Below are 12,779 nucleotides of genomic sequence, written 5' to 3' on the forward strand. Positions count from 1 at the left end.
GAAAAAGAAAGATGTGAAAACTGAACTTTTATTTTCAAACTTCCTTCGATGAGAACTTGGAAAATAATGTATGCATGATGCATGTTCTTAGGCCAGGAGGCTAAGGACAACTACATCATGTGACACGATAGATGAATGAACTTAAGTCATGGAGCTAAGCATCATATATGGTGTAAAGAAGCGATCTTGAACGTCACTTAGGTCTGGAAGCTAAGCACGTATACAGATGAAGTGATTATGAACGTTGCTTAGGTCAAGGAGCTAAGAACGATATGCTTCGTATTATTACAAATCATTGATATAGAAATGTTACTCAACACATTATGCGATGCATGAAACAATGAACATTGCTCAGGTCAGGAAGCTAAGCAAGTATACAATGTTGTCTTGAAAGATGATGAAGCATGCGCGGTAGGGAAACAAGATTTCATGATAAAGGGTTAATAAGGGAAAGATGGTATGGATATGTATGTGTGAGTGAAGTGTGTGAATGTGACACTAAGGCTGGCTGGAAAGGTTATGGTGATGGAAAGAGATGTGAGAAGAGTCAAAGATGATGACTCTTTAGGCTGGGTAAGCTAATGTGATTTGGGTTCAAGCCCCCAAGTCTAGCTCTAAATGGGTAGGGATAAGCATTGGATATTCTTTGACTCGATCATGCATGGATATGAATGTGGCCGCACCTCGATGTGAGGTTGCCTACGTATCCGTTAGGAATCAGGCCGAACGTAGCTCTAACCGAACTTTGCACAAGTGTATGTACACCTCAAAGAGGTCTTTCAAGGGTTGTAATGTGGTTAAGTTGATGGTTTAAGGAAGAAAGGGGTAAAAGGCTCAAGACCCGAGAGAATCCCCAAGATGTGTAATTTTGAATTTGAAAATTTTGAATTTTGCAAGTTTATTTTCAACTTTTTTTTTTTTGAATCAATGTAGGCAATCTCAGATCATGCGGTCCATCACTCACTTAGCATTCATGTTTCTCAGGCACGGTACCAAGCACTCGATGAGAGACGCAATTTGAGACATGTTCATATCAAAGACATTGGAACACTTGCCTTTAGACATTGTTTTATTGTTGCTTTGCTGCTTTTTTTTTACTTGCTTTTTGAATGTTATACAATTACACATCTTCCAATCCCAGGGTTAAGTGAATGTGGGTTGAAGAAATGAAGGCCAAACGTTAGACGAGGCCCAAAATGGTTGATGAAGAAATGGGATGTGATTGAACGGTTAACAGGGAATAACATGGTTGCAAAGGTGCCTCAAGTCATTGGTGTACCTTGGGTTTAGTTCGGTAATTGGTTTTTTTTTTTTATTGAGAATGAATGAATGAAAAATTCTATGATCGAGATGTAAATGAAAATTGCTCATTTTATTAATGGAAAAGATGAACGAAACACATGAAACATATAAAAAAATTCAAAGTGTAAAACCTATGCTAGACATGAATGGGGGAATGGAGAAGAATGATAAAGAAAGAAATCATGAAATCTTGCACGAAGGATCTGTGTGCCTTGTATTCATTACTTCTTGCCGCCTGGAGGGACAGGAAGTTTGTTTGCATCCATCAAGTCTTGAATGACGTCCTTCAAATTCCAACATTGCTCCGTAGTGTGGACCCTTCCTTGATGGTACTTGCAATAGGCATTGGGATTCCATTTGGCGCTCCTTTCTTCAGGTTTTGGCTCTGGAAATGGTCCAATAGGTGTGATCAAGCCTTGACCGTAAAGGCGATCAAAGGCCGCATCATAAGTCATTCCTAAATGAGTGTAAGTTCTTTTCTTCTTGGGCAATGGAGCATCAAGAGCTAACACTTCATTGATATCAACTTGGCTTATATTGTTGGTAGTATTTTGTGCTTAGAAGACGAAGAAGAAGGATGGTCGTTCTTCTTGTTTTTCCAAGTGTTATTATAGTTACTACCAGCAGTCTTTATTAGCTCATCCTCGATATTGATGCCGATGTCGTATACAGCTTCGAAAGTGTTCAGTGGAAGAAATTTGAAATGTTCCCTATATTTATGAGTCAGATTTTGAATAAAGAGGCGAACCATCTCTCTTTCTTTGGGAGGATCTACCAAGAGTGAAGTTGTTTCCCTCCACCTGTTCAGGTAAGCAGTGAAGCCTTCATTCTCTTTCTGTTTGAGAATGGAGAGTTCACGTTCAGAAGTTTTAGTTTGAATTTTACACTTGTAACGATTCATGAAACTGTTGGTGACATCTTGCCAAGTCGCAGTATGCTTCGCATCTAAGGAATAAAACCATTGTTGGCAAGCATGTTCTAAGGAGAGAGGGAACACCGTAGGGAAGAGTGTTACGTCCAATCCCTTAAGAGCCATGGTTGCAGAGAATGCCTTCAAATGGAATATTGGATTGTCAGTAGGCTTGAACTTTGGAATATCAGCAGTGGAGAACTTTTCAGGGAATCTGTCCTTCACATCCAAAGGAGTGGGAGGCCGTTCCACATAAGTGAAATCCTCGGAAATCTTACTCATTTGTTCCTTTAGTTTGTCAAGGGTGGAAACAGTGACCTTGTTTTGTTCCATGGTAGTGACCCTAGTGGTAAGGGTTTGCATCATGGCAGACAGTGCCTCGATGGATTTGTTGATGTTCTCAATGTCTTCTTTAGTGGCCATTGAAAGGTGATGAGTAATGGAGATGGCAAAGTTCTCTTTGAACGCCTATTTGATTTGAGAGATTGTTGCGGTAATGACTCGAACCGTATTAATCTATCCCTGTTCCTTGACCAAGTACTTGTGAAATAAAATAATTCACTTAATTGTTTGACTCATTGCTCAAGATAGGAAAGGAAGGGAAAAAAATAGACATTTGAAAACAGGTGAGAAAACTCCACTCATTTTTTTATTATGACGAAAAAAGGGTGCATGAACCTAATATACGATCATAAACGACCTGGTGCACGACTCGAGTCGGAACATAAAGAAAGTGTGTGGACTATACTTGACTCGTGAGTGACTAAGTGATGTTATAAGACTCGTGGTATGATCGTAAGGTTAGACATGTGAACAATAACCAAAATGACTGACGCGAGGACCAAATTAACACAGACGACTTAAAAAAAGCTGACTGGACTTATTTCAAGGGCACCGTGACACGGAAGACTATACCGTGTCACGTGACAAGCTGCCGTGACGCGGTGGTTTTTTTTTTTTGGAAAATCCACCGTCTCACGGTGGAAATTGTCGTGACACGGTGAACTTTCCCGTGCCACGGTGGACTGTGCCGTGACACGGTGGACTGTGCCGTGACACGGTGGATAGTCCCGTGTCGCGGCAGCCCTTCCCCTTTGTTTTTTTTTTTTTAGAAATCCACCGTGTCACGGTGGAAAGTTGCCGTGACACGGTAGAGTTTCCCGTGGTGCGGCAGACTTTTTTTTTTTTCTGCAGGTCCACCGCGCCACGGTGGACTGTGCCGTGACACGGTGGTCAGTCCCGTGTCGCGGCAACCCTTCCCCCTTTTTTTTTTTTTTTTTTGCTAATTACTAAGTGAGTACGGTCCATTAGCAATCGTTAGTCATAAAATAATCCACCATAGACAAAGAAAGATCGTTAAGGTTAGGATCAAAACGACCAAACATAAAACATGTAGGCACAATGATGCAAAGAATAGTTCGCAACCTAAGGTCAAGTTCTATGTTCGACTATGGTCAAGTTTATTTGGTGTCAATAGTGTACCATGGTTAAGAGTTTGGTTGAATATTAATGCAACATATAATTCTAAAATATTAGTGATCACTTGATTAAACAACAAGATTAAAAAGGAACCTAAACCGGTTGTCCAAATTATCTTATTAGGCGTGATTTCGAATTACATATTCCCTTTAAACATGCAATATAGTGATCAATAAATAATAATAGAATAAACATTAATATTGGAAGCAATTCAACAATAATAATGTTAGTCAAATCAAATATAAACTTAACCTATTCATGATGCTAGCAATATTAAAATAAAATAAGAGTAATTAATTAGTTAATTACTCACATTCTGCGCGTTCCTTTAAATTGCTACATCATGAATAAACTATTAGTAACTTCAATTATAATATAAAGTAAATGAAAATTAAATTAAATAAAAAGTAGAGTTGATTTGGTCCAAACCCTCAGTTATTTGTACCTTTCACGCCTTGATTTAAGGACGGAACCTCGGGTTAAGTATAGACTCCTTGGAGTGCTTAGGGGAATTATTATGGAAGAATAAGGAGGCTAGAAATTAGGTTAAAGAGGGAGAAGAGAATGATTTTTGGTGTAAGGTGAGAGAGAATGATTATTGGTGCCCCGTACATCAGAAATGAGGGGGTATTTATAGAGAAAATGTGTTGAGGGAGCACACGGAACCCTAAAATGATAAAAACCCTAAAAAAAGTATCCCGCGACACGGCAAAGTGTACCGTGACACGGGAAATCCAACCATCAGACAGGAAACTTTCCCGTGACACGGTACAAATTTGCGTGACACGGGAAATATTTAGGTTACGGGAAGTGAAAACGCGTTTAGGGATTACGCGGAGAAAACACGGAGCAATCCCGTGGCACGGGATGTGCACCGTGACACGGGAAGAAATGCCGTGACACGGCATTGTCCACCGTGGCACAGTGCAGTATGCCGTGTCACGGTGTAAAAAGTACGCGGAAATTACACGGAATATTCCCGTGTCACGGATTGGGCACCGTGACACGGGAAATTGCACCATGACACGGTGCAAAATCCCATGACACGGGGTAAAATTGAGCAAAATTACAAAAATGGGCACCGTTTCACAGGAATAAGTCCCGTGACACGTCAGCTTTTGCCGCGTCGCGGCATTTTTGCTGCTGCGCGGTAATTTCAGCTTTTTACCCGTTTTTAAAATAATCATAACTTTTGATCCATAACTCGCAATAAAGCATATAATATATCATTCGATTATCAAGTCTAATTTCCAACCCAATTAGAATCAAGTCAAAATGATATGTAGATTTGAAGATATGGTCGTTTTAGTGGAAGGGTGTCGGTTTTAGGCCGAGTTTAGTGTTTTGCTCATATCTTTTTCGTTATAGCTCGGAATTGGGCTTATGATATATGGTTGGAAAGCTTATTTAAAGGCCTATCCAAAAAAATAATAATTGGATCAAAATTTTATAGCCATAAAATCAGTTTCTCTCAGTTTTGCGATGTGGACACGAAAAGTGGAAAATAGGTTATGGTTTAGGGAAATGAGCTAGAAATTGGATTGGTTCATGAAATATATTGCATAGAACATGAATTTAAGCACTCCAAAGATTAAATACTCAAATCGACCAATAATGGCGGTGAAAGGTGTTCATCAACGGGTTTGGTTTTGGGGAGACATTTTTAGGTGTCTACACCTAGGGTGCTTGCATTTAAGCATACTTGAGGGTTTTTTTTGTGCATAGCTTCGTACATCATTAAGGGGAATATGCGTAGACATTGCTTGCGAAGAAATGTGGTGCAATGAGCTAATGCAACATGGCCATAATGGGCCACGAATTGTGTGTGAAAGTTTGCTAATGTGGGCTGTGTAACGCCTAGCGACATCGTGACCCACTCCCACGTTCCTTGAGCATCATTCGGTTGTGCGAGATGTGAGCACTCCAAATCTTAATGCTAGGCACTTAGATATTATGAAATACGTAAAATTTTGCTTATTTTGCCGATTTAATTATTTTATTAATTTAATATAATTTGGTTTTAATTATTTTAATAAATTCTAGAGGCTAGGCCTCGGTTTTAATGAGCGGCATTTGCAAAATTTATTTTTGCAAATAATTGGGTTTATTGGCTTAATTAATTAATTAATTGGATTAATTAAGATGGATGCGGAATTTAGTGAGAGCTTCAAATATTAATTACGGTTATTTACATAATCGGTTAAAACAACTTTGACTAGTTTTAATTTGGCGTGTTAATTGAATTAACCACCTAGATTAGTTACTAGTTATCGCGTGTTTATTCATTGTTACTTTTTTTTGTTGTAAAATGCATGGGCCATTCACAAATAGTGAATGGATGAATGGAATGTATATTCTCTCACAGGTTTTATAAAATGGCAACTAGTGGGGCCCGATTAGGATAGAAAATATGGACTGCAATCCGTGATGTATTAGTGTAAATCTAAATACGGTCTACGTACCGTTGAGTATTTTTGTACCTTAATATTTAGATTAGTCCTAATCGTAGATACTAGTAGTTGCATAATTTTGGTCAAGTCTTGAAGACGGAGGTTCTTGGAACACAAAGCCATGAAGTTGCAAAAGAAGACCTTTTGAAGACTTGAAGAATTCAAGGGGTCATGCTAGTTGCCAATATGCATCAAAATGCTTATGATTTACATTTTTATGATCATTTATATATGAATTATATGTTAGATGCATGTTTAGGATTTCAAATGTTGTGATGATTAATTAAGTTCACTTAAATAAACCAACATAGAAACCCTAGGTCCCTAAATATTGAGTAAAATTGCCATTCCAAAACAACACTTATCGACCTATTGAGAGTAGTGATGGGCTACGCCAAATCGAGGCATCACTACTACTCCCTAGACTGATAAGGCATACCGGGTATGCAAGTTGGTTTTGGTTGTACTCAACGATATGAGTGATGGAGTCCTAACATGTCATGGGAAAGTGGATAAATTGTTGAGAGAGCATTAGATGCGACGATTTATTCAACCAAGAGTGGCTTGGAGCCATTAGCAAAGCGTTGCTTACCTTGGGAGATTGAGTTCTAAGACAAGCCAAAGCATGCTTAGCCACTCTTTGTTTCCTTGGATCTTGAAATCGACTTATTTTCACTAAATAGGGACAATTTTAAGTGTGAATAAGACGTTAAATAAGTTTGAAATATGCATGAATTAAAATTCAATCTAATTTAAGTATTATGAATGGTTTTTCATTAAAATTCTTTCAATTGTAGAATCATGTCTTCGAGTAACTCAAACAACCAGTTTTCATTACGCTTGATTCTCGACAAGGAGAAGTTGAGTTGGCCAAATTTTCTTGATTGGCAAAGAAATTTGCGAATTGTTCTCATGCAAGAGCAAAAGGAATATGTCTTTGATGAGGAAATGCCCTATGCTCGTAATGAGGAAGTGACTCAGGCTGCCCTAAACCGATGGAAAAGTGCCAATCGGGATGTCAAATGCATCATGCTGGTCACAATGTCTCCCGAGCTTCAAAAGACTTTCTTTGAAAAGGAAACAACTTTTGAGATCATTTCTGAGCTGCAAAATATATTCCAAGAGATGGCCCGAATGGAGAGGTTTGAAACCCACAGACAGATCCTTGAGAGCAAGCTCAAGAAAGGAGAGCGAGTCAACCCACATGTACTCAAAATGCATGATAGGATTATTTGAGAACATGGGTAGGCTTGATGCGGGATATTCAACCGAGATGGCAACTGACATCATTCTCTACTCGCTGCACAAAGGCTATGATCAGTTTAAGATGAACTATAATATGCACAGCATGGAGAAAACCCTCACTGAGCTTCATGATGGTATGCTGAAGCAAGCCGAGCTAATGCTCAAGGATGAGGGAAAACATGATATGCTCATGGTGAAAAAGGGTAAGTCGTTCAAGCGCATGGGAAAAAAGAAGAAAGGCCTCAAGGGGAAAGGTAAGAAGAACTTTCCGCCTAAGCCGAAAGCTACCAGTATAACAAGAAAAAGAAGGTAGCATCTTTTAAATCTGATTCTGAATGCTTCTATTGTAAGAAGAAGGGACATTGGAAGAGAGATTGCCTCAAATTCAAGGAAGATAAGAAGTACGGAACCGTTGCTTTTGAATCAGGTATATTCGTTATAGACTTAAACTTCACTAGCTCAACATCATTGGTATTAGATACCGGATGTAACTCACACCTTTGTTCCAATTCTCAGGAACTAAGGAACGTTAGGAAGCTAGAGAAGGGAGAGGTTGAACTCCGGGTCGACAGCTTCATGATGGTATGCTGAAGCAAGCCGAGCTAATGCTCAAGGATGAGGGAAAACATGATATGCTCATGGTGAAAAAGGGTAAGTCGTTCAAGCGCATGGGAAAAAAGAAGAAAGGCCTCAAGGGGAAAGGTAAGAAGAACTTTCCGCCTAAGCCGAAAGCTACCAGTATAACAAGAAAAAGAAGGTAGCATCTTTTAAATCTGATTCTGAATGCTTCTATTGTAAGAAGAAGGGACATTGGAAGAGAGATTGCCTCAAATTCAAGGAAGATAAGAAGTACGGAACCGTTGCTTTTGAATCAGGTATATTCGTTATAGACTTAAACTTCACTAGCTCAACATCATTGGTATTAGATACCGGATGTAACTCACACCTTTGTTCCAATTCTCAGGAACTAAGGAACGTTAGGAAGCTAGAGAAGGGAGAGGTTGAACTCCGGGTCGACAATGGAGCCAGAATTGCGGCTGTATCCGTTGGAACTCTCAGTTTGTCTATGCCCTCTGGGTTTGTTTTGGAACTTGATAGTTGTTACTATGTTCCTAACATTACCAAAAACATCATTTCAATTTCGGCGTTGGATGCCAAAGGTTTTGAATTTCGAGTAAAAGACAATGAATGTTTGTTTTATCTCGATAATGTTTTATATGGTATCGCACATTCTGAAAATGGTATTTATGTGCGTTCTTTAGACAAACAAGTTTATAATGTGAATAATACTACCAAAAGAGCTAATACCATGGAATCAAATCAAACTTACTTCTGGCATTGTCGTCTTGGCCACATTAACATCAAACGCATCAAGAAGGCGTTCTTGACTCTTTCGATTTAGAATCGGTTGAGAATTACGAAGGACGTTTTTAGGAAAGATGATAAAGTAGCCATTCTCCAAGTTGGGAGAAAGAGAAGATGACTTATTAGGTCTAATACATACCGATGTATGTGGACCAATGAGCTCCGCCACAAGAAACAGACATCGATATTTCATCACTTTCACAGACGACTATAGTAGATATGGCTATGTCTACCTAATGTCGCACAAATCTGAATCATTTGAAAAGTTCAAAGGATTTCAGAGTGAAGTGGAAAATCAGCTTGGCAAGAAAATCAAAGCCCTTCGATCGGATCGAGGTGGTGAATACTTGAGCCAAGAATTCGATGGCCATCTGAAAGATCATGGTATACTTTCAGAGTTGACACCTCCAGGAACTCTACAATGGAACGGAGTATCCAAACGGAGAAATCGAACCTTGACATGGTACGATCAACCATGGGTCTTAGTGATCTTCCTATCTCTTTCTAGGGACACACACTTTTAACTGCGGCACTAACACTGAACTGTGCTCCATCGAAAACTGTAGAAAAGACTTCATACGAGTTATGGACAAACAAACCTCCTAGGTTGACTTTTCTAAAGATATGGGGATGCGAAGCATATGTCAAGAAATTGATTTCTGACAAACTTCATCCCAAATCTGATAAGGTTTACTTTGTGGGCTACCTAAAAGAAACCAAAGGGTATTACTTCTACAATAAATTGGAGAACAAAGTGTTTGTTGTTCGCGATGGTGTCTTTTTGGAGAAGGAGCACCTTTCCAAAATGACAAGTGGGAGAAAAATCAAACTCGACAAAGTTCGTGAGGATGAGCAACAAAATCAGAATAACAGTCAAAGTTCTCAAACAGCATCTGTTGATAAAGGTCAAAGTGATCAAAATATGCAAAGTTAAACCGACAATGCAAATGCTCAATCCAATACCCTACGTAGGTCTTAGCGGTCGAGACCTCAACCTAATAGATATCTTGGATTAGTTTTAACCGAGAATCAGGACATCCTAATCATGGATGGAGATGAACCGGCAACCTACAAGCAAGCGATGGCAAGCACCGACTCTGCTAAATGGCAAAAGGCCATGAAATCTAAAATGGATTACATGTTTGAAAATCAAGTTTGAGACTTGGTTGACTTACCCAAAGGCTACACACCTATCGGATGTAAGTGGACTTTCAGTTGAAAACCGACAAAGATGGAAATGTATTCATTTACAAAGCTAGATTGGTAGCAAAAGGTTATAGGCAAGTTCATGGTATTGATTACGATGAAACCTTTTCTCTAGTCGCAATGCTTAAATCCGTTCGGATCCTCCTAGCGATTGCTGCATATTACAATTATGAAATATGGCAGATGGATGTTAAAACCGCCTTCCTAAATGGTATTTTGGATGAAATTGTGTATATAACACAGCCTGAAGGTTTTTTCGACTAAAACAACACTAGAAAGGTATGCAAGCTTAAGAAATCCATTTAAAAATTAAAGCAAGCAAGCAGAAGTTGGAATCTGCGATTTGATGAAGCCATTAGTAAGTTTGGTATTATCAAGAATCCAGATGAGTCTTGTGTTTACAAGAAGGTCAGTGGAAGTGACATCGCCTTCCTAGTCTTATATGTCGATGACATTTTGCTCATTGGAAACAACATTCCATTGTTAGAGTCTGTAAAGGCTTGGCTCGGAAAATGTTTTTCAATGAAAGACTTGGGAGAGGCTCAGTACATACTAGGCATCAAGATCTATAGGGATAGATCAAAAAGGATGATAGGATTGAGTCAAAGTACTTATATTGATAAGGTAATAGCTCGATTCTGCATGGAAGGAGCCAAGAGAGGCCACCTACCCATGTCGTATGGCATAACCCTAAGCAAGAAGCAATGTCCAAAGACACCTGATGAGCGAGAAAGGATGAATCAGATTCCATAGGATCGATCATGTATGCCATGATATGTACCAAGCCAGATGTGTCGTATGCCTTGAGCGCTACGAGCCGATACCAATGAGATCCAGGAGAGGCGCATTGGACTGCGGCCCAGAATATCCTAAAGTACCTCAAAAGGAACAAGGATAAATTCCTGGTCTATGGTGGCAAAGATGAATTAGTTGTTAAGGGTTATATCGACGCAAGCTTCTAGACAGACAGAGATGACTTCAAGTCACAGTATGGGTACATATTCTATCTCAATAGAGGAGCGTTTAGTTGGAAGAGTGTTAAGCAAAGCACAACTGCATATTCTACAACTGAAGCCGAATACTTGGCAGCATCTGAGGCAGCTAAGGAGGCAGTTTGGATTAGCAAGTTCATTGGTGAACTTGGTGTTGTACCCTCCATCAAGGGGCCAATAGATTTCTATTGTGACAACAATGGAACTATTGCTCAGGCCAGAGAGCCAAGAGAACATCAAAAGGTCAAACATGTCAAGCGGCGGTTTCACATGATTCGAGAATGGAAATCAGAAGGTGAAATCAGAATTTGTAAAGTTGGAACGGGTGACAATGTAGCCGATCCACTAACTAAATCTTTGCCTCAAGTGAAACATAACAAGCACGTTGAGGCAATGGGAATCAGGCACATTGGAGATTGGCTTTGATTTCCTTATTTTAGTGTTTTAATTAATTTTGGACAATTTTGATGTAAAACACTATGATGAACCATTCAGTTTTGTAGTAATTAAATTTTTCATGAAATTTAAATCACACCGTCGACTATTTTATTGTGGCTTAAAATTAAATAATGAGTTCATTCGATTCTTGGAATTTTCAAAATAGGGTATCAAGACCAGTCTTGGTAAGTGTAAGGAGTATTTCAAGACATCCCACACTTGAGCCCCACTGTGATAATACACTTAAGCATGGTAGCGTCCAAACGGAAGGAAGCTAGAGCAAAAAAGTCGCCAACAAGTTTTAAGAACTTGCAAACCGTTCACAGGGTGAAGATTACACCCCTTAACGATCCAAGAGATCATTAACTCCAATAGGTCTGGAACTATGTGATGAGGGAATAAACGCGTCGTCAATTGTCTATCCCTAGATCAAATACAATTTATACAACCTAAACAAACCTAATACGAGTATAAGGCAAGCATAGGGGTCGAACCACATAGAACGGATAAACACCACCAAATGTTATCGACAATTAAGCTAGTCCGGAATAAGAGATAAATAAACTAAAGTCTAAAGATGCTAAAACAAGAAATAAAACATTAAGGGAAATGATTTAGGTATAGCATTCACTTGAACATAAACAAAGGCATAGAAATTGAATAAATTATGAACTAAACATGCATGAATATCGAAGTAAAGGGTCCAATCTAGCCGCCTTCCGGGGTCAATTGGCTTCTCCTAACATAGCCTCTATGTTTCCACATTAGAACCATATACAAGGAGGTGCTATTAAATAACAATCGATAGTAATGAACCTTAACTAAGTCAACTTCCGTTCCTTGTTAGCAAAGATTCACCTTTAATCAACCAACAATGTGCACTTGCAAGAAGATTAAAGAATATCAAGCATATAAAGACTTTAAACACAAATAAATCAATTCTAAACCCTAGATTATGCTCAAGGTCCAACTACACCACAACCATCCCCTTAATGGGGAAATTACTCACTAATCATGCTAATAACAAGATTAATTAACAAATAATCAAGAATAAACATGATTAACAAGCAATACTAACAACTAAAATAATAATCAAAATAAAGCAAATAAAAATAGAGGAGAGAGAGTTAGAGATTCTCATTGATTGAAGATGAAAGTCTATAGAAAAGATGATCAATTTCTTCTTCAATATCCAAGTTCATCAATGGTGAAACCCTCACTTTCTCTCTCTAAACTACCCTAATTCTAACCTAAACCTAGAGAGAGAAGCTCTCCTAAAACTAATTAGAGAGTAGAATAGATGGTAATTGTATATTCCCCTAATTACCCCAAAAATGGGTATATATACTAAGATAGGAAAAATAGAAAAATAAAATAAAAGAAAATAAAATA

Source organism: Chenopodium album, chromosome 1 (assembly GCF_948465745.1).
Source record: "Chenopodium album chromosome 1, dcCheAlbu1.1, whole genome shotgun sequence".
Classification (NCBI taxonomy): domain Eukaryota; kingdom Viridiplantae; phylum Streptophyta; class Magnoliopsida; order Caryophyllales; family Amaranthaceae; genus Chenopodium; species Chenopodium album.